This window comes from Topomyia yanbarensis, chromosome 2 (genome assembly GCF_030247195.1).
Source record: "Topomyia yanbarensis strain Yona2022 chromosome 2, ASM3024719v1, whole genome shotgun sequence".
NCBI classification, from domain to species: domain Eukaryota; kingdom Metazoa; phylum Arthropoda; class Insecta; order Diptera; family Culicidae; genus Topomyia; species Topomyia yanbarensis.
Genome location: NC_080671.1, coordinates 319,124,025 through 319,147,608, shown reverse-complemented (window position 1 = coordinate 319,147,608; position 23,584 = coordinate 319,124,025). Strand labels below are relative to the sequence as shown.

The following is a 23,584-nucleotide window of genomic DNA, read 5'->3' as shown; positions in this document are numbered from 1 at the left end:
CATTCGGCGCCTACAAACAAGACAATCCGTAATTTGGTGAAGAATTTCTTTGAATACAGGTCTGTAGCTACTCCCCTTCTGTAGCTACTAGTCGACAGCGCGTAACGTTCCAATGAAGTTATTGTAGCGGTAAAAAAAGTGTTTCCGATAACCCGAACACGTCGTATCGCCGCCGATCTCACGAGTTAAACGTGACTGGAACAACTCCAAGGAGGATTATGTAGGAAAATCTCCTTCTTTTTCCATACAAAGTACAACTTATTCAAAGATTCTTGCGATTTGGTGATTTGGAATGGTCTCCTCGTTTAACGGTATCAGACTTTTTTTCTGTGGGGTTACTTCAAAAGTGAAGTTTATTCTAGTAAACCTAAGAACCTTGACGAACTCAAAGCTAATATACGAGCTGAAATCGCTGCGATTAAGCCCGAAATGCTGTCCAATGTTAAGCAAAATGCGCACAAAAGAGCTACTTTTTGTATATCAAATGGCGGTGGTCATTTAATCGAGGTTATATTCTAAACTTGATTTATAACAAATGGCATAAAATATCCTAAGTAATACTTGTTTACTTTTGAAAATCGGCTGAAAAATGGCAAAGTTATTCAATGTTGAAAAAGGATACATCCAGCTGGCGCACCCTGTAGATAGTGTTGAAAATACTTAGTTCTTCGATTTACCGGAACGCGATTACTAGCTTGGACCGTGATTTGTCTGCGCTAAGGGCCGTGATTGCAGCCTGGCTATCGGAGCAGAAGTTTATAACTTTGCCGGACAAGCTCTGTTGAAGGGTTGTAGCCCGCACGCGAAGATTTCAGTACAGTATCTACCTAGCGAGTGAGACCGTTCCAATCTCATTTCACAACACTATACACCAGCACTAGCAGGACCCTCCATCAGGGAGCCGTCAGTTTAACACTCCACATGTGTTCACATGGAATATCCTGTAAGAAACTCTACATGTGAATGTAATATCGCTGGGAGCAAGAATTTCTGCACCCCAATGTAATCATTTGTAACCACAATCGTGTATGACTGGTAGCAACATCAACATGGTTACTGTTCCAAAGCCCAGTAACCTGCAGTCTGTATGCAGATGATAGTGCTTCTTGTTTAAGGTGTGTGTGTAGTAGTGTGATATTTAGAAGGGCGTAAAGGGTTTATTTTGAGGGGCCAGTTGGGTTGTGATGAAAGCATCACTCAACGCACTGAGCGCCATTCTTGGTTTAGTTTTGAATGGATTGTCATCGCCTCTCCCCTCTGCTACCACACAAGGAATCCGTATGACAGTATTGGACGTACAATAGTTGTGTAAATCCAATGGATAAATTCAAGTTTGAGTTCCCAGTTCTTTCCAAAAGTTGGTCTGTACTACCCGAAGGCCATGTACGCTTTCTTGACTTTGAACAACGCAATGTGAGCAGACCAATTCAGTTTGAAATCCAATATAAATTCTATGTATTTGACTTGATCTGCACACAGTAGCTCAGAATCAAAGAAATGTAAGGAACTAACCCCGTTTGATATTCGTGAAAAGAAACATTGAAGTTTTATTTGGATCAACTGATAATTTAACTTGTCGATAGCTCTTAATGCTTGTTGAGCTTGAGCTTGTGCGGTCACCCCTGGCTGCTACTCCGTTATCGATCTGGACTAGCGGAAGTTGCACAGGGAATAAGTAGATAATTATGTTTGGGAGTAGTGAAACATCTTTCAATGTGCAACTTCTGGTAATCCTAAAGTGTTATTGATCGATACCGGTGCCGGGCCCGCACGTAGATCGCGGAAGAAAAGGAAAGGAATGGTTAGTCCGATACTTGCTTTTGCTAGAGGCCGTATAGACTACTGCACACTCTACAAGTATCACGGGAGGATGATATTTGTTAGTAAGTATAGAAGTTGGATTTTACTTCTTCTTTACCGACGCCAGAGAGGTGACTCCATTTATTCGGACTAGATATCGATCCATCAACTCATGGACCGGGGACCAACGGCTTTACTTCCCTTCCGAAGGAAGACGAGACCATTGATTTTTTCACCTCAGAAAAATCTCAATGATCTAGGCTGGAATTGAACCCAGGCCAACTGGAATGAGTGGTAGTCACGCTTACCACTCAACCACCGGCGCCGTCACTGTTCGACAGCTCTTAATGCTTGTTGCCTTAAGTCAAAGATTGTTCCGAGGCATATCCAGTTATTAGTATTTAATAATTGTCAGCAAATTCCAAGCTCATTGAGTTTCCTCTGCAAATCGTCGGCAATTAGGAAAATGTTACAGAACGCCACCCTGAGAACAGCCACAAATATTCAATTGCCTTATCTCGGTATCTCGGAATTCGGTTACTAAGCATTACGTTTATCCAATCCGAGATACATGCAGATATCCCATGATCGCGCGTCATTTCCAGAATAGACTGGAAGGACACATTGCCAAAACCACCATAAGTATCTAGGAATACACCCAAACTAGACTACTTAAGCTACTACTCCCACACTGATATGCATGTTGCATTTTGTGCAGTGGATATTCAGGCTTATAGGCCTAAAAATCTAGACTTCTTCATAGTTTGACCCTTTGGGAATAAATCTAACAGTTATTTCACGCTTTCGGGATATACTTAGTGGCAAGACTGTTAAGCATATTTTTTCCAAAACATGTTTGAGAACATTAAATCCCTTTTGTAGCAGCACGGGAAAGGTTCAACCTTTTCCAGGCGATTTGTATGGAGCAAAGCTGTCAACTGCCCACTTCACTGATTCAGTGACAACCAATGTGCGTGCCAACGCTCACGAGTCCGAATCACCAGAATAAGATCTGTGAACATTGTCCAGCTCCGGATCGATAATACTCTATCCGTGATGTGGCAAGCTTGTTGAAGGAGAAATGGTGTATCATCCGATTGATGATTTCAATCTTCAGTAGCATCATGTACGGAGTATGGTGCTCATGAAGTTCAATCGGACAGGCAGCGCAGAAAACTTTGTTCCTCGTAACAAAATTAAACATTTTGTCGAAAGGTGCGTCCTTAATGTCGAGATCTTCGTGAATATAAAGGATAGCGCAATCAATGTACGATTCCACGGTCTGACTCTGCGTGCGCCCCTAACAGCTTAATCAGACGATTTCGGGTGTAAGAAAGCGATTAGTCCGCCCAATCCCTTCTCTTGTGGCCCTAGAGCGTGGCACCCTCTGAACCACGATGTGTACCTATGACAATCAGATTGCCTCGCATCAGCAGGCGACAAAAAACTGTCACATTAAAAGTCAGCACACCGACACCAACATCAAGTTAAATCACTTACTGTTATCTAACCAGCAACAACGACATCTGGTGCTTCCGTAGTAACTAGCAGTACCGACATCACGGAAGTAGGTATCAAGAAGGTGTTTCAAGTCCTTGGTGTGCGGTCAGGGCAAACAAAACCAATTAACTGTGATCATGAAGATCGAGGAGGCGAACCAAATGACCCTCATTTCAATATGATTTGTGAATACCGTCCTCCAAGCTAAGGGCCAGTTAAACGTAAAAATAAGATGGCGGAATTTCTTTTCTTTTGTATTAGACATATGGCGCTGTCTCTCGGTATGCACTTCAAGTAATGTGAAATACATTATCCGATGTGTTTATGTTGTATTACATTTGGCATTATAGAACGTAATTAGCAAATTTTCTTAATTTGAAACATTTTTAGTTTTCTATTGGCTGTTGTAGTCTGTTCCAATAATGATTATATGTTTTGATAACGCGTGGAGAGAGCTTTCAGTATTCGAATAGATATACTATCTACCCACAAACAAAAGTTGTAAGTGATGATATTCACAGTGCAAAGGCAGTCATCATTTTTTTCTTGTTTCTAGAGTTCACTTTAAACCTATAGAATCTTTTTCTTGTGTATCTCGTCAATGCAGGAGACATTTACTATGGAATGTTGCTTGAAGAATTTTGAAGATTTGCTTTGAACTTTGAACAACGTACTCGATACGTTCGTACTAAAATACCCGGGGTATTGAGCCGGAAAAACGAGGATTGATAGATACACAGATTTATGAAAAAAATCCCGCAGGATCTGTAAGGACTCCTGAGGAAAATTTAACTCCAATTGGTTGCTTATTTCGTGATGAACTGCCAACATGCTACATGCTTCCCTTGTCAGGATGAGTTGGCGAAATTTTCGCTCCTCATTTTTATTTCTGTAGTACCGAAGGCAATTCATAAAACACTTTGATAAACTTCTTAAATGAAGATTGTCCTTTTATGTAAGGTGGTCTACATTGCACGATCTAGTCAAATCCAAAAGTTGAAAAATATAAATTGCAAAAACCATCAACTAGGCCCGGGTTTTCCTATGATTTCTTAGATTAAATCGAAAACTTATGTGTATTACAGATAAAAAAAAAATCCATGGTAGAATGTTATAAATATTCGGACCATTTTAACGTTAATTTTCGACAGAAACACACGTTTGACCATTCCTAATAGTAGCTATCTCTGATGAGCTGCTTTTTAGATTTTACCGGAGAAATCGTCGCCGTGAATCTGAATTTTCGTTGTACGGTTCAGATGCTTGAATAGAGTAAGTTTTTATCACTTTTTATTGATCTAGGCTGCTAGAGCCGAGAGTAGGAACTTCCGGACGTAACTGATTCATGATCGCGTAAACACATGCGTTTGTAGGTTAACTCTTGAGACCTCGTTTGTAAATTTATAAGTGCTAAATGGTCCACTGAGTCATCAGAGTGTTATTCTGTTTGTAAAATAGCGGGCGCTGGTGTGCGTGGATGATCGCGAAAGCCTAGAGCGTTTGTATGCTAACGTGTTTGTCGCGAGTGCTAGCGTGAATATAACTTTGCGTGCATAAATTAGATTTTATAACCGTGTGGCAATTCGCGAGAGTCTTAAGCGTTTGTATGTTAACGTGCTGAATGCCAACAGAGAGTAAGATTTTGCTTTTTCACTAGGGTTCCCGGTCATGTCGCCATAGGACGCGTTGTTTAGTGGATATGAGCGTCATTTTTTTGATTGGTTCAACTTAATGCAAAAGGCATGTCGAACCTCTCAGGCCCGGTGAAAATGAATGCCCACTTTCAATACGAGATTTTAAAAACCAAAAAAAAAAATATTTCCATGTATCTTTAAAAGCCTTTCGAGTGCTAGAATGCTATTTCTACTTACTTTTTTGCGAGGAACGGCAAAGATGATGCAAAATGGAAATGAATTGCATATTTGTTCGAAATTACAAGCAAATTCGTTATAAATAGCGATTCCAATGGTGAAATATTCCAAGACAGACAGATTTGATAAAAAGTCATAAAAAAAGATAAAAAGACAGATTTGACAGATTTGATAAAAGTCTGTTAAGTCGTACAAAGAGGCGTCTGTTTAATTTTTTCAAAAGATTTCCAGAGCAGAATATTGTTTCAAGCAAGTGGAGATAAGTGAGAGTAATTGCCATTCAAAAGCTGGGCGAACCAGGCTCCGGCGCCATTCATATAGAAAAGGCACAAGATTGTCGTCCATCATCAATCTTTTAGGTACTATTAGGTAATTATTTCATCGTTAGAATATTCATTGAACTATCCTCGTTAGAACGTTCATCATACTACAATAAAAGTTCATTAAACTTCAAAAGTTGGCAATAAAACTACACCATAGCTTTAGGATCAAAACACGACTTCACTAAGTAGAACTAACTTCCATGCGCAATAAGTGCAAGCAGGTCAAAAAGTAGAAACCGTCGAGTAATTGACGTTGAAACAATTACAAGTTCATCAACATTAGTTAAATTAACGCTTACTCGCACACATCAACGTCTTTGAAGTATAGATAGTAATCGCCAAATCCGCGATACCGTGACGAGTTTCAAGCATGAAAGAACCATGCTACTAAAGATCAAACAATTTTTTACCTTTACTTATTGTTTAACGTTCGATCGAAGAACCGTCATGTAATCTAACTGCAAGGTGGTTTAAACCATTTTATCAACTTTCCGTTGAAGTATTTCTCAGTTAGATTTAGGGTCACTAGAACAGCGAAGGGTATATTAGGGTGACTTTCCAATTTTGACGCTAATACATCAAAAACTTACATATTTTGCATTGAATGATTGACCATTTTTTGCTAGAGTGCTACAGTCATTTTTGCTGTTCAGCTTTGAGCTACTTCTAACGAATGTGACCAAAGGTACACTCGTGGCGTATTCGATACAAGCCACAGACCACAGCCTTTTCTATGTACGAATTTTAAAGCCATGTTTCTAGGTGTTGAAATAGAACACTACCACCATTCAGGCGAGCGAACGATGTAGAAAAGCCAAATTTCGAACCGAGTTTGTATCGGAATGGAACGCTATTGGCAATACATCCTTTCGACGGCTGTTGTTCCTACATTTCGTCCAACGTTGTTCCGACATTGGTACAATATCGGTCCGATTTTGTTCTAAACTAACCCTAAATTTTGGTCGACTTCCATTTGAAATATTTATTCCCTGCTATATTTTCTTATCTTTTTTGCATTTCCTGCAAGGAAGTTTCTTGCATTTTTGCTAATTACCAGTGTACTTCCCAAGTAACAATTGAAGTTTTATAGCATATTCAGTACAATCTAAGCTTTATAAGTGGCTATAAAACAACCATAAAACCTAAATTGTTACTAGGGTTGTAGTTATTTTGCAAGGGCTTCTTGCATTATTATAGGTGATTCTTACCGGGTTGGTTTTGATTATATGGACGATATCGCACTATTCATACAATCGATGGAATGAGTATACGTAGATTTTAATATTTTGCTTCGTTTTTAGGACACATATTTGAATCAGTAAAACGAAAATTCGAACCGAGCTCAATGTTCACCCTACTATTTATGTAAACCCGTTAAACAAAGATAGTTAGTTGCTGCTCGAACATGCGACTTTAAACGGCTAGGGCGATGAAAAGCATATGATCAAAAGAGGCTCAACACCATATGTATAGTACACAGTAGGGAGAGTTCAGGGTGACTTTCATCAATATCTGAGCCCGGCAGTAGTGACCAAAAGTGAGAGGTGGATGTTTGCGGCATCCGTTCAATGTTGAGACTACTTGGTTTGGACCGGCTCGACAGAAACGGGTAATTTCGTAACCGTGTTCAAACAAAAATGCCAAGTAAAGGAAATGAGAATCCATTCATTTACATCATCCCATAAACAAACGATGTGAAACATCTCGCGTCTCATTCCGTGGCGGGAAAAGATAGTTGCTAGCATTTATAAAATGTACACAAATAATTTGAGTATACCAAGGAAACATATAGGAAATTAAAATCTACAAGAAAAGTACAGCTTCATTTCCCTAAAAATTAAAAAAAAAAGCGGCGAAACATTTGATAATTTTCAGAAAAACCAGTTGCCAGATTTAAAAACTTGAACATCTGACGAAAGGCGCGAAAATATCATTGTGGAGTATAATTTGCATAAACTCATGCGGCAATAGCACAGCTGAGCTACTGGTATGCTTTTAGTGCGGTACCACCGCTGTGTGATTGTATTAATTGAGCGGGTCGACGCCATCCCATCCAATAAGAGTCGGGGCGAGAAAATAGCGGAAGTGACTGCGAAAATGAATGTCGTGTTATTATCTACTTGTCTCTTTCAGTCATGAAACGCTGTACTTTTCTTTTTCAATATACACACAAACAGGCCCCTCACGTCTGAAGAAAGACTCCCAGCTTCGAATATGTATTCATTGGACATTTTGAATGGTGGTGATGGTAAAATTTTATCAGAAACGTGACCGCTGGCATGTCTGCCATGAACAGGTTATACCAAGGACTTCGATGCCAGCCTAGCACCCTTCACAAGATTTGGAATTAACAAATAATTCCAATAACTGGGTCATCCGTCCTCTGTTGACTAACGAGATAGTTCGTTGACCCAAATTTCCACCAGAAATGTGAGCAAAAAAGCATTTTTGAGACAGCTATTGAATAGTAATGAGCAAAAGGTAGCGGCGAGCTTTAATGTCATTTAACAGATTTGTCTATCAGCTGTGTTTCCATGGACGTAAGCGCAAAATAAACGTAGCAGTCATCGTCGCCGGTATTGTCGATTTTGTCATTCCAAACCGTGAAGACAGTCCTTGGTTTTGTTGCGAGAAAGATCGTGCAAACAAGTGGATCCAGTGCCAAATTGATGATGCGATCAAATTTAGACGCAATTCAATGATGTTCAACTATGAGTCAGAGATTCATCCACACTAAAGTGTCAAAATGATTTTTAAAGTTGCAAGACACGATATTTGAAACTGCACTATACCATATTGTACTTCAAGGAGAAAATTTATTAAAACCAATACATCTCAGAAGAGAACAATACCAATAACTGTGATAGTAGGCTTGATAGGCAAACTATGTTTCGATTTTGCTATGGTCTCGTCATAATCAGACATTCTGTACTAACGGGGCATCACCTGCTGCCAATCGTTTGCATGTAGACACAAATAGTGTTCCAAGTTGGAATTAACACTTACAATTTCTTGTCAAGTCGATCGCATCATATTTATAGGACATAGTGGAAACTGTAATCACGATTTTCTTATATTGATAGTTGTTGGTTCAGTACACCCAAAATCAACCCAATAAGAAACACTTACATAGTTGCAAGAATTCCTTGCAAAATTACCAATAGAGTAGAGTGGGGTCAAGTAAGACTGTTTTCGGTGAGCTCCTGCGTTGATATTTTTGCACTGATTTTGACAAACAAGCACAGGAAGATGGGGTAAAACACACCCCCGGGGCAAAATGCACCACATGTTTATATCGAAAACAGCTGAAAATTTCTAGAAAAGGGTAAAACCAGTCGGAAGTCCTTCATAGTTAACTTACACTGTCAAAGTTTGATAACCGTACATCAATAGCAACTCGAGAAATAAACAAAAAACAAGAACGTGCTTTTCTCGTGTAATTATTGTGGCTCGTGCAACAAGGATTTTCAGCTCTTATAAATGCTGTTTTACTATCATATCAGTGCATTCCAGTTCTATTTATACCGTTGCTCATTATTCAGTCGCACTATACATGAAAAATCTACTAAATAGTTCACTTTTTGCTAAATTTATATCTCTGCTCCATCGGGGGCAAAATGCCCTCTTCTTTAATTTTGCTGATTTTTTAATCGAAAACAGGAAAATCGTTCTGAAAACATGCTAATTGCATAACTTTCAGCAATTTAATGGTACACTTTTGTGATATCCTGTTAGAAAACAAAACTACTTTCTTGTTCACGACCATTCTGCACCGCTGTTGCGGTGCATTGTTGTAGTGCATTATGCCCCGTTGTTGTGATGCATTTTGCCCCCGCACAGGTGCGTTTTGCCCCGCTTATTTTTGAAAAGGTAATTTTCAATGATTTTGAAAAATTGAATATTTTTCATGTTTCTGAATACTTTGCAAAGCGTTATGAATGTGATTATAGAGGAAAATGTTGGCTAGACGATATCATTAATTAAATTCTTCCAATTGATGTTCTATAGCTGAGTTATGATCATATTTCCTTAGGGGGTTCGTTTTACCCCATCTTCCCCTACATCTGGCAACATCTTGGCAATAATGATTTTATGCCTGGCTAGATATTTTTTAGATAAATCCAATAACTTTTTTCGATGTTTTTAAAATCTGGGAGTATGATACGTTCTAGGTTAAATAAAACAACTTTTATTTGAAGAGTATGAACAGTTTATTTAAAAATTAATAAAATAAATAATAGATTGCAATCTATTGACGTCATTCAGGTAAGAAAATGAGGAAGTTACAAATTATGCGAAAATTTATGAAACCGCTGAAGGAAATGTTGAAAAAACATGTTTTTTTCAGCAGCTGCGTCTGGCTTTGTACTTGTGAATGACTTTTTCGGTGTCCTCGTCGTCGTCAGAGTGTGGAATTGAAGTTGTGCATTCTGGTTCATGTGGTTGCTTAGCTGTGCGACGATCACGTTTGCGGTTCGCAGTATATTTTTAGGATCCCTTTATATTTTATCTAATTTACGCAACGTGAGCGACCTCTGCAATAACATATCTTTGCTATACCCTATACCTACTGCACCCCATACCTAGTTGACCCCATTCTACTCTACATCACAACATCAAGTTTAGTTCTCATTTTGATATCAGGCTCTGCTCGGGAAGAGTGTCCCACAACAAATTGCACCTCGGAAAAAACGCTGCAGAAAATAATTCATTGAGTATTTTCTCTTGAAAATTTGAGTAGAAGGAGTTTAGAGTGTATTGCTTACACTATATTTTTATCGCTGTCAGATTTTCGAAAATTGGCAAAATGGCGTCACCCAAAAAGCAACGTCACGAGTTGATTTTGCGCAAGCACCTGGAAAAACCTCAACTCTTTCTACGGGACATCGGAAAACAACTCGGAATCGTTCAGTCAACGGTGAGTCGTGCGATTAAACATTGCTACCCAACTCTGAGCATCGAACGGAAGGAGAAAAGTTGCCAAAATGGGTGTTCTATTAATGATCAGGATCACAAGCATGTAGTGAAAGCGATTAGGCGGTATCCCAATGCATCGGTCAGAGATGTGACCAATAAGTTGAATCTGTTCATGTCTTTCGTTCAGAGAGCCAAGGACCGGGAGGGACTGTATACGTACAAAGTGCAGAGAGCTTCAAATCGTGACGAACGGCAAACTATGGTGGGAAAGTCACGGGCCCGGAAACTGTACACTGTAAGATGCTGACAAAGCCCCATGGATGATGAGACTTACATCAAGGCGGACTTCCTACAGCTTCCAGGGCTACTGTTCTTCACTGCTCCGGAGGAAGTAAGGATGCAGAAACTTTCAAAGTTTGTTAATAAATACATGATTTGGCGAGCGATCTGTTCATGTGGCAAACGGAGTGCGCCGTTCGTGACTATCGGGACTGTAAACGGGGAGATCTACCTCAAGGAGTGTCTACAGAGGCATCTGCTTGCTCTGTTGAAGCTACACGAGGGCACAAATCCCCGATTACATACGAGGAAAGTGCCATTTAAGCCAAAATATTCTAATTCCTGACCTTCTGGCCGGATCTAGCTTCGTGCCACTATTCAAATGTGGTCCTGAAATGCCTAAATTGTGCGATCGAAAATAAAAGTCGCAAGTACAAAACATGGATCTGCTTCAAATATACTAGAAAATAAAAACCGAATATAAACTTCAAATATAAAGATCGGACTGAGACTCTCCTCCGACTTTCAATCTTGAACATTATGATATACGGATGCTTCCTGCGTGCAATTTATTTATTTTAACCAGTTTGTATACTGGAAACCTGGCCGAGTTTAACGGGTGAGAAATTTCTAAGCGATTCTAATACTGAAGGATTTCTATCCGATTTGTACGCTTGAAGTTTATTTCTGATTCTTGTATTCTAATATATTTGAAGCGAGGTTTACGAAGCATGTTCTGTTCTTGCGACTTTTATTTTCGGTCGCTGAATTCTAATTCACTTCACGCATCTTCGAATCATTTTTCTAGACGGTCGAGCTGTACTTAGATGAAAACTGCAAGAGATTTCGAAACAATAACAAAAGCAACGAGCCTAGAAACGATCATTAATAAATAACTACTACCAACTTTACGAACCCGAAAGAAAGGCAGATCATAAGATTGGCAGAACTGAAGGGACTGTTCTCTCTCTACTACTACTTAAAAATATCTAGTAAACAACGTACCATAACTTTTTGAGTGTTTCTTCGGAAGTTGGTGTTGTAGATTAGTTTCTGAGTCAACCCTTAATCGTACCTGTGAGCATCAACGGACAAATGCTTTAATAAGGGAGGCTTCATGAGATTTTCAAAAGATTTGGCATCCTCAAATGTGTAAATATTAATTTATTAATTTTGTTTTGTACCAAGAGTCTTCAATCCTCCGAACAATCTGGAACGCCAAATATGTAGTTGAAAGTAGCTTAAGTTGAAGAGGCAAATGTGCGGGCATAATGGGTTAGGAGAGAGGGTTCAATAAAGCAAAGTTGTCAAAGCATCATTATACAGCAGTACTTTATTTACAGAAATATTGAAATGCATCGGACTTACGGCAAAAATTTGGGGGTAATTGGTTGTTTGTTGGTAACTGAATTTTTATATTTTTTCCTTTTTTATTTTGACTATGTTAGTCACATTTTCTTTTTTACGTTTTAACGACATTCAATTAGCTAGAGAATACTGGGTAGGGAAAGTTATGAAACTTAGAGCCATAGTACTCAAGTGAGAGCAAGGATGTGACACAGCCATTGCCTTACACAATGTAGCAAACCCGCCACGACTGTAAGAACAGTGACAATAGTCTAATAAAAATCTATCCCGGCATTCAAAAGGCAAACAGAGATGAACAGCAGCAATCATCATTAAGATTGATGCTAATCGTCGACAGGTTTTCAGTGGTGATCTTGCGTGGCTTAATTTTTGCCGGTTGTCACGGTAAAGATAGATACGTCTACCTTTATCAGGACACATGATAGTGAACTCGGGTGATTCGTAGTTATTCTGCCTAAGCTCGACCCTCATTATCAGAAGGCAAAGATTAAGCCCGTACGATATTAAGCCTGTTCTAATGACCCTGCCACTTCTAGTTTTCCGATCTGTTTACTTCACATCCTTGATCTCACTTGAGTACTATGGCTTGAATTTTTATAATTGCCTCCGTACAAGGGACCATTCATAAATTACGTAACCCTCCCCCATGTAACAAATTGTCGCAAATTTCTTCATCCCCCCTCCCTTATTACGTAACAAATTCCTTGAAATTTTTTTTTTCTTCAGTGTAAACATGTTACTAACGATCTAGCTTACTCCTCCTTCCCCCTATGTCAAAATATGTAACAACTTGTCGAACCTCCTCCCTCCCTAAAAGCGTTACGTAATTTATGAATGGTCCCGCAGCGAACAGATCATTTATAGAGTACAGTATCTCCAACACACGAGCGCCACTGGTACTTATTTTCAGAAAGAAAATTCTCCAAGTACTTTCTTTAGTTGAAATAATTAGTACATGATACTCAACACTTTCAGCTTCAAAATAGCGCTTGTAAATGGCTGCGGTTGTAGGGAATACAAAATCAAAATATTTCTCTAGTCGATAAATGTTCCGTATGTTAATCTCAGTCTTTTGAAAGTACATTTCTAATGGCATTGAAAGTTATTTCGATATAATCTTGACTGATTTTCTCGATACGGTATTTCTTCGATTGGCAATCATCAGCAATTGATCATGTTCGAACAATTAAAATTTTGGAGCCACTCTGCTTTATTACATGAACTTACATGTCAAGCTAAGTTGAAGCTTGGAACTTTTACATGTCAAGCTAAGTTGAAGCTTGGAACTTTTAACAAGTAAAAATTAGATCGAAGCAGGATTTTTAGTCATTCCTCATCCACTCGAAACAGCAATGCGGTTTTCAAGTGATTGGCAACCGAACTTCTGTAGGAGTACGACACACACTAAGATTAATGCAGTTTTTATTGGAAGAACCAGAAAAAAGCAGAAAAATGTTTCAATCTACTAATTGCCAACTTCATGTTCCACTGGCAGCCCTGACCTGCTACGTCGTGCTGTTCAGCTGAATTGCCAACCACCAACGGTGCTGGAACGCCAAGAGCCTTGCTAAAGCAGCTTGCGTATATCGTCCTAACCATCACCGGAGACGAAACTCGCGTATAGCGTATCAAAAGAAGCAAGCAAGAGGAAGCTCGACCGAACAGCGAACAGCGCAAACGGCGAAATCGAGTAAGCAAACAGCCAGACAGCGGCCTGGCGGAGGCTCAGATACGATTCAACCGCCACGGTGTGCAGAATATCTCCGACACTCGTGTTGATTGGAGGTATAAGGGTATCCCACTCGCCGTAGATTTTACATTTGCTGGAATTTCCTAGTTTCTGATTTCGTTTTTTTTTGTCTTCTGCGAATTTGATAACAATCTCGAATCGCTTGCACGGGTAATTGTTTCAAGTGTTGTCGAGCGAACTTTGCAATTGTGGCACTTTTTGATTCCTCCTGCCTTATACAAACGGTGAATTTACAGTGATTTGGCAGTAGTGATTGGAATAAACAACGCCAGTATAGCTACGCAAACAGTGTGACCGCAAATACGCAGTGGTCTGGGAAGTTTGAAACGTGTTTCGGAGGCGCACGTACAAAAAAGTGAAACACAAACGAATGAATAAGTGATAAACCTGCTGTAAAGGAAAAGCTGAGCTTCTTTAATCGAAAAATCATCCTGAAAACGAAAAAAATATCTAAAAAGTGTCGTTCAAAGTGTTGTCCAAGCTATATGAGTGAAACTTGTACATGAATAGAAGAAGTCGGAGGAAATTGTGGTCCAATAGTTGATAAAGTGTGTCCCAAAAAATTGCAAGCTACTGTTTGCATTAACGGGCGAATTTCGGGAGATCACTTCTTGGCCAAAGGATCGTCCTATTGTACCAGCTGCTGAAGGAATCTAGGAGAAAGCAAACATTAAACGAAGCGCCGATAATGAATCATTTCTCTGTTGGAACAACTATTTGAAACAAGTGAGTAGCACACGGCAGCGAACTTTCTTCGATAGTATTTCTCAACACCTGTAGCATATGGTCCGTACGACCGGAGATGATGCATTGATATGGCGGGTAACGACAACTGTGAATTGTAAATCCGAACGAAGCGGTTCACGGTGCGTGATAAAGTTGCGCAACGCACGTTTGAAAGTGGATGACTCTACTTTTTGTTGAACATCTATCTTTCAAAAAAAATCACCGCATTGGTACAATTCGTTTGCAATTTTCCTTCCCATGAGACCAATGCAGAGGGTGCTAAGGTAGCGAGTGAGTGCGCGGAGCAGGAGAAGGCTGCCGAATTTTGTATTTTTTTGAGATGGCGAAGGCGTAAAAAATCGGATTTCGAAATGTGTACGTTGTGTAAGAGAAATAGATACCTATATATACTAGTGCGGATGGATGTGCAACGCACTTCGAAACGCTTGACTTGCGGCAAGGCAAGGATCATTATCACAATGTTGTTTTTATTTACAGTATACTCGGGGTTGGTCAGTCCCATTGAAACGTTAATTTTACAACAGTTGCTACATTTAGTTAGCGAAGAAATAAAAAATAGCGAACGAAATTAATTTTAATTTTCATCATCAGTTATTGGATTGCACCCTGAAGAGATACAAAAATTTATTAGTGTGTTATTAGTATGACGCTGTCGGCGATTCTTGCCAAAGCGTCGCGAGCTCCTGGATATCCGGGTGTTTCGAATAAATTCATATTACGCAAAGAATATATTCGCGTGTGATATAACAATATCCAACTAAATTTTGGCGATTTAAAAGAAAGTGCTATATCGATCTAATAGTCATTGGATCCCAAAATTTCGGGTAATGAAAACGAAAACGTTGAATAGTAATTTTAACAACTATAAAAATATTACAAACACAAATGCGATATATTTTTATAGCATTTTACAACTGCTGTTCTTTAGTTCACGTATCGTAGATGAAAGTGCTTGATTGATCCTAGAGAAGGCTCGGCTAATGATCTCTCTGCCTTTATTTTAAGGAAATACGCCAATCGCGCTCTATAACATCCAAACTTTATTCACAGCCTCACAAAGAAGCCATCGATACCATCGATTTACATAATGTTTGACCACGTTAACGGAACTTTAATCCAGTGTTCTAAATTTTCTGAATATTAGATTTAGTTCGGCTAAGCAGTCATTCAGGTTTTTTTTAACTAGGTTTTTATTTATTTATTTATTTATATATAAATAAATTGACATTTTATTTTATGAAGCTACGATCAGCAAAGCACAATATAATGCTATCAAAATAACATATCTCTTATATATTTAAGACTATTTGTATTTTAACGATATTTGGATACTAATGATAAAGTATGAAAGACCGTTACATTAACACATCAAACATTACGAATGACTTTTAAGCGTGGGGTTAGGAGTGTTAATCTGACGTGCAAATAATTTTTCTCGTTGTGCAATGCAATGCAATCATAGCTTGTACAGTTTTGGTGATACTGTATTTCCGTGCTGTTCCTTTACTTGTATGCTGTTACTTCGATGTTTGTTCTTGATAAAAGTCAAATATCTTTCAACTGGTCCGAATTTAGGACAGTTTAGGGGATTGATCTGTTCTAGGATGAAATCAGCCCCAATCTTGTTTTAGTTGAGAATATCGGCAGCTTATTAGAGCGGGTCAAAATATAAGTCTGAACGCAATAATGAAAGATACGGCGAAAGCCTCAGTTTTAAGTCCATATTCCTTGCCAAATGTTAACAAACTTTCTTCTTAGCTCTGTATCTCTCATACAAACTTTCTGGAACATTCCGATTCATTCAATTTAATCCTTATAACACTTAAATACATTGCACAGTGTCGATACTGGTAATTTTGGCAGCTTAGCTAGATTAGAAGCAACTAACAAAAGATTATCCTATATTTAGGAAACTTACACTAAAATAAACCAAATTCTGACGAAAGAGGCAAACTTTAGTGAAACTATCGATATCAAGCATCTATGTCATTTGAACATTTTCTCGTGAAGACTGCTCTTTCACAAGAAGTTCAGAATATGAAACAGGCAATTGGATATATAAATTTGCTCAATTCAAGCGAATTACACCTCCTTATTCCTGTCGTAAGCTTTGTCGGATTACAATTCAAAATTAGTTCTTCAAAAGGGCTAGAATTTTTTTTCTAAACATACTTCTTTCGTTCATTACTCCAGAGCTCGGTGAAATTTCATGAGAAAATCACGTTATTCCACATCGTTACCAAGCAAGCAATTTCAAATGCTTTAGTTGTTAAAATTGTTGCAAATTAAGAGAAATTAGCAAAACAAAAGTTTATTTACAAATTTTATTAGCCCTTTTGAAAAAGTAATGAGCAATTACGCTTAGATACAAAATTAAAACAATTAATCTGCAAACTGCCTATGATCGCATATCAGTCCCATTAAGATAGGAAATCCCATAGAAAACGGGAGCAATATGCGATTATGGGTAGCAAAGCAATCACCAAAGTCATATTGAACATCACTTCCCGCTCTATATGCTTGCTGCTGGAGATAATTGCTGGTGAAACTTTTTAAAGGGCATTAATCATTTGAAACAAAATTAAATAATCGACTTTTCGGAATGCCTAACTATGATGAAGATCCATCGGTAGCCATCGATTGCAGGCCAGGCGTCGCCTTGTTAAATCAGTACGTGTAGCTCTATGCTGCTGGTGTTGAGGCAGACAAAATACAACAGACCGACAGGCAATGTGCGAGGGACGAAAAATAGCTCATTCAAGAGTTTCAAAGTCGCAAAATGCTTAGTGTCGAAGCTTCCCGTGATTTAACTTCATGTCGGTTAGCATATCCCAAGAAGCAATTGCAACTTGTTGAAAGTTTTAAATGTTGCACGTCTGCTACACAATATTTTTATTGTTGGATATATTTGAAAAGAATTTCTACTGGTTTTTAAACTGATTGTACAACTATGTAACTATAGAGCAGGCCAATAGTGTTAAGTAAGCAAACATCAATAACAGTTGTGAAACTAATCAGAAACTTTGCCAACTTGCACAAACAGTCTAACAAGTTGCAAATGCCTCTTTGTTTGCCATTCCACCCTAAAACAGAACTGTCCAACTACCCAATGCTCGACAAATGGCACAGCTATTGTTTTCATTATTTTGCTGCATTTAGGAACATGTTGCACAACATTCAAACAAAGTGCGCTTTTTCCATAACATAGTTGTTACTAAGAGAGTTACAAATACTATACAGTAACAAAGCGTGCTACTTGGGTAAGGTACTAAGTTACTTTATACTACCTGTGTATGCCGCAGACTTGGGTGATTCGCAGTTGATAAAAATGCCAAAATTTATTTACTCCTTAGTAGAAAAGTCGGAATACTCACAGCATGCTCATATCACCCTATTTCACGCATTTATAATTTTATTTATTTTATTTTTTTCTTTCACCTTTTTGCTTTACATTGAGCACTATGAATTTTAATAATAAAGGTGTTTCATATCCTTCGGTTCCTTGTCCAGATTTCCTAAATTTGCCACCAAAATTAGGTGAAATTACAATTTCAATGGATGATCTATTGTTCGAAAGTGTTTGTCATTGAAAAATTAAATTCAGACGGGTCTCGCGACAAAACAGTTTAGCTTAGTTGACCACCCGTGAGTTTCCCGTGATTTATCAAAGCCTGCTGAAATTGCATATTGAGCCAAGTGTACGATACTTGGGAGTAGTACATCATACTCAACGTGCAACCTAAAGAGACTAAGATTATAGTATGATCAATGACGTAGATGGCCACGCCCATTCAAGTAAATTATGGGATGGGAAGGAATGTTACTTCGACACTTGTGACTATTATGACGGAGGAGTTCTCTGCATCATTCATAAGTGTCACAGGATAGGATTGGTGTTACTAGGTAGGGAAAGGAATCAGGATATATCGCTTTGTTTTTTTCATTTTAGATCAATTTTCATGACTGTGACCTCCAGTACTAATATGAATGCCGTATAGGCATTTTACCAGGTTTACGACTGTCTAGGAAAGCAAAAGTAGTACTAAGCTAGTGTCAGACCTTCATGAGACCTCAAGAATTCACTATTGGTGCTATTCGTCAAGGTAGATTTGTCGGTAGACAGTCGGTAGACGGTTACAGGTTTAATAAAAAGCTGGCTTATTTTGACACATCTACAGATCGCTAGATGGATCCCGCGACAAAACAATTGACAAAAATATTACCATTTAAAGTTTTTAGCCCGTTTGATTTAAAAAAATAGCAACATAGAAATCGGGTCTTCTGGAACTCTTTTAAATTTGCAACAAACCACATATACTACTTTCAGTTCTCAATAACATGCCGCCGAGAAAAAAGGTATACCAATTGCAAAAAACGGTGCGAACTGATTTCGATCAACGATAGAAGACGTAAACAGGTTGCGTTGCAGCGAACCCGCATGAACTTAAATGTTTGTAGCAGTTTTTAGTACATTTTCAAACAACAGTGGACGGAAGCTTGGCAACCATTTATTCAACCAATAACATATTTTTCAAACATGAATCGATCGCAATTAATTTAGACTATAATTTATGGAACACTTTTCTAAAATAAAGTTCTTTAGTTTAGAAATCTCTTAAAATTTATCGTTCATAGCCCAAATAAAAATAAACAACAACAATACTTTATTTCCCTAACTTTTTGTGATGGTTAACAAATCCTCACCAAACTAAAAAATGCCGATTCCACGCATTTCATACAATCTGCCACATCTCAAACAAGATATTGATTATTTTAAACTGATTCAGCCTTTATAAAAACCAGTTCAAATATTGTAAATCGACCAATGTTTATGGAAGTTATGCCCCGAAAATAAAACTATATTCACAACTCCCCATCGTCCCCTAACTATATTCGCAAGATTTTATGAATATTTTCCATGAATTCCAAAATATTTCCTACTATAAATTCCAAAAAGACCTCCAAGAAATTTTTTCATGTTGTTATAAAACAACGATTCTCAACCAGGGTTCCGCGGAATAATTTTGAATTGTTATATTTTATGTCCCATTTTTTGCGAGATCCATCTGATTTTGATTTTCCAACAACATAAGATTTCTGAAAAACAGGTCATCCATCGAAATTATGAATTTACCAATTTGAGGTGCCCCGTTTGAGAAATTTTAACTCTATAGCAACAATTACCCAGGGAGGTGGACGTAGCGTAGTGGATAAATCGATTGCCTTGTACGCAGCGCACTTGGATTCGAGTCCCGACCCCGCACATAGGGTTAGAAATTTTTCATAAGAGATTTTTCTAACCCGAAGAGGTGAATGACCTTACGGTTAAAACATCTATAATCAAAAAAAAAAAACAATTGACCCACTTAGTCATTAAAAAGGAAAAAGAGTTTGATTGAAAGGGCAAAGTTCCGGAGTGTTTTTAGGGTTGACCACTTTTGGTTCAAAAACAACATGATTGGTTTTGTACCAGTCCACAGTGATTTTTTGCCAAAAGCGTCAAAGTATAAACATTAAGATTAAGTTTCCAGAAATGTCAAAGAACTGGTTTCTGCGAACATCTTTAGGGGAGAAGGGATAACAGTGAAACACTTTTTTCTACGATTTAAATTTGATGATGACACATGTTATTTGTTTACCCAATAGTGGTACATATTGTCACTCTGTTATTACCTAATACATATCTAGGGAAAATTTTCAATAAGACGTAAGTAACATTGATAGCCTCTCTTTGTTTACTTTCTCTTTCGTTTATTACGACGTCAATACAACACTTTGCACTAATTTTCCAGCACATATCGAAAGCTGACGGTTTTTACTAGAATATTATGCAAAGAGTAGAGTAGTAAATGTTGAAATGGCCGAGTAATGAACAGAAGAGAAAGACCCCAAAGAAAATCTCTCATTGTTACTTACGTCCTACTGAAAATTTTCTCTAGATATATTTTTTCCAGCTGGTAAAACTCACGAGAAATTACTTTTTATGGGTAATAAACAGTCGGTGGTAAAATGCACCAGTGTGCCTCATGGGTAGGAACTATGAAACACGACGTCGCAAGTAATTCTACTTGTAAATGATATTCTTTTGTTTTGACGAAGAATGATCCTAATGCTTTAAAGTTATATTGAGTCGAAAATCGCTTGTTTACGAAATAAATCACTATATCATTGCGTAACATCGGACCAGCAGTTTGCATACATGCTGCAATTCTGAAAGGAGCGATATTTCCACAAAACTAACCCAAATTTACCGATTTTGCACTACTTGAGTAATATTTACTGTGAAAAACATTTTGAGACAGACCACAAAAACAAAAAAATCAATGTTCCTCATACGTCATCGTCTCACAGTTACCCATGAAAATTGTGAAATTACACAGAACCATGACAAGTTACTCAAAAACTTTGTTTGTGGTAAATGTTGAGCATAAAATTTGTTATAAATAGCAATAGACTAAACATTTATTCAATGAACGGTAGCTCATAAAGATGTAATAATGTTTTCCATTGCAAATTTACTCTGGCTATCACAAAACAAACAAATACCCATCAAAAGAGATACAGTTATCAGATCTCTTCCTAAATATAGCAACACGTGTAAAGAATTAGAAATCGTTAAATATGAGGGAATGAGACGATCCTGATCATGCATTCTGATCTTATTACGAATGTTTCATAGTTCCTGCAGATCCACTGTTACCCTCCCCGATCAGAAACACATAACAGAAATATTTCAAAACTATATCTCGCATTGTTGCTTGTTATAAATTTCTGTTATTTTAACTACTAACGCAACCTATTTTATAACAGAATATTTTACAAAAATTGTGTTCTGTTATATTCTTGTTATTTCATTCTGATCGGGTTTCTCCCCCACTGAAGACCAACAATCTCAATTTATAGTACACTCGAAGTTATAGACCGTTGTTTGGGAATGACTCTATAATTTTTTTTAACATAACTTCATAAATATCGTAGATACAGCTTCAGCATATTCCGAAAAGTTATTCGTTTTGTCTTGTATGTATCCTTTCAGGAAAGAACATTGCTATATCTCTTGCGACGAAGAAGGTATTGGGTAATTTTTGATAAAATTTACGAATGTTTTAAAAGAAACAACTTTTGAACGGGTAAAGCCGGGCAGCCAGCTCTTGTTGCTCCTAGAAGTGCTACATGAAGTCTGTAAAACACAACGGATTTCACTTATCTTTCATTGTCTCCAGTAGAGTTATATATGATTTGAAGCAAAATATTGTTTTTTTTTAATTTCCAAGACAAAAATCATGCGTAAACTAAAATTGTGTATTTTGACAAATAGAAGAAATTCATAGAATATATAAAACTCGTATAAATGATAATTGAGAAGATACTTTTAAAAAATATTTTTGGGGCCATCCAAACATAACAAGCTATAATTTCGAAAGCGTTTAAACAAGATTCTTAATATGCTCAGCAAAGCACGAAAGCTATTATATACCTTGCTATATTTGATAAGGATACCGAAAATACTATTGACGTTGACTCAACCGTTTCAACGTACAATCAACCAATCACTTTTTGAAACACAAGATATTTTCAAAAGTTGCCGAATTACTTCGATCAGCCAAGGTTGTGATATACAAAGTTGTCAATTTTGATAATCTAAACCTTTTTACTGAAAATACCCAACTTGTCATGTTGATATTTAAAAAGTTATATTAATGAATTGGTTTTAAGGGGTCAGCTACAAACAACAATGTTGAAGATATTGTAGATGAAAACCTAACCCTATTATATATATATATATATATATACTTGTAAGAAAGTTGACTAATATATCTCACTTTTAGGAATATTAGTCATTAAAATCACTATACCATATAAAAGGTCTTGAAATTCCTTTGAAGATATCATTGACCCAAGTTTAATGATTTGGACGTAATAAATAGATCGCACGATTTTGGCAAAAAAAACACTGTGGCAGTCTATCACGCATCGGACATATTGTTAAATAGGCCAAAATCACCTAGAACATTGTCGCGTCTCGTGAGATGTTAAGGCTAGAAGTCGCTATTGGAAGAACTTGTCATAGATTAGTTTATAGATAAATGTGAATGATTGATTAATTAATTTTGCCACATGCGCAACCTGCTTGCTAGACAGGAATTTGATTTTTCAAATATGTGTTGACAGCTTTTTTCTTTTTTCTTTGTATCACACTCAGGATTGGTCAACTCAGATCTGGTGACAATACTGTCCCGGGATATGTCTAATACTGACCCCAATGTATGGGAATCACACTACAGAATTATTTAGTAAACTTGTATATGACGAGATGACGCTATTTTCAACAAGAACTAATTGAAACAAGAATAAGATAAAATTTCAAAATTTCAGTCGCAGCTAATTAGGTCCACTCCATGCTGTAAATATTATAAGCTGCCAGAGATGCTCACAGAAACCCAACCGAACATTAATTTTCATCCGATGGTTCCTGCCAAAACATTGACAGACGAATTCTTTTTGAGATTGTGTAATATGAAATGTTACCTTTGTCACTATTATTGTTATTATTTTTGTATAATTTTGTATGACAAAAAATAATTGATGAATTTAGTTTGCTTTATTTGTACATACCACGCTTCAAACCGGCCTATTTCTAAGAAATATGCAACTAGGCGAATATTTTTTTGGGACCACTGCATCTACTAGCTGCTAACTAGTGCATCAAGTGGCGCCACTTGCAAATCCGAAATCAAAGCTCGTGCCGGGGCTAATTTGCTCCCGATCGAGTAGGTACTCCATAACAGTTCTGTCGATAACCGTACCGCAGTTTGTTTGATGATTTCGCAGCGTATCTGGATCAGCTCAATTACTTTCTTCCACGAGTGCTGGCTGGCGCTGCATCGTAGCAGCCTCTATTATTTCGACTGAAAATAAATCTTCCATAAGCAATATTAACACATCCCACAAATCCATTACCGGCTTGCCACTATGTGCCCATCCGCCCCGCGTGGGGATTCAAGAGCTCTTCATTAGGCCGATGAGTA

At 37.7% G+C, this 23,584-nt stretch overlaps 2 protein-coding genes across 9 annotated transcripts in view; one reads left to right on the top strand and one right to left on the bottom strand.

Moving 5' to 3' along the window:
* The window catches only part of LOC131683731 (flotillin-2), a 503,804-nt gene that overhangs the window by 264,430 nt on the left and 215,790 nt on the right, over positions 1 to 23,584 (bottom strand). The window lies entirely within an intron of this gene.
* The window catches only part of LOC131683724 (glucose dehydrogenase [FAD, quinone]-like), a 43,498-nt gene continuing 33,707 nt past the window's right edge, over positions 13,794 to 23,584 (top strand). For all 3 annotated transcript variants that reach the window (XM_058965962.1, XM_058965965.1, XM_058965963.1), the window contains exon 1: positions 13,794 to 14,534. The gene's annotated coding sequence lies outside the window, so the exon portion shown is untranslated. The remainder of the gene's footprint in view (positions 14,535 to 23,584) is intronic.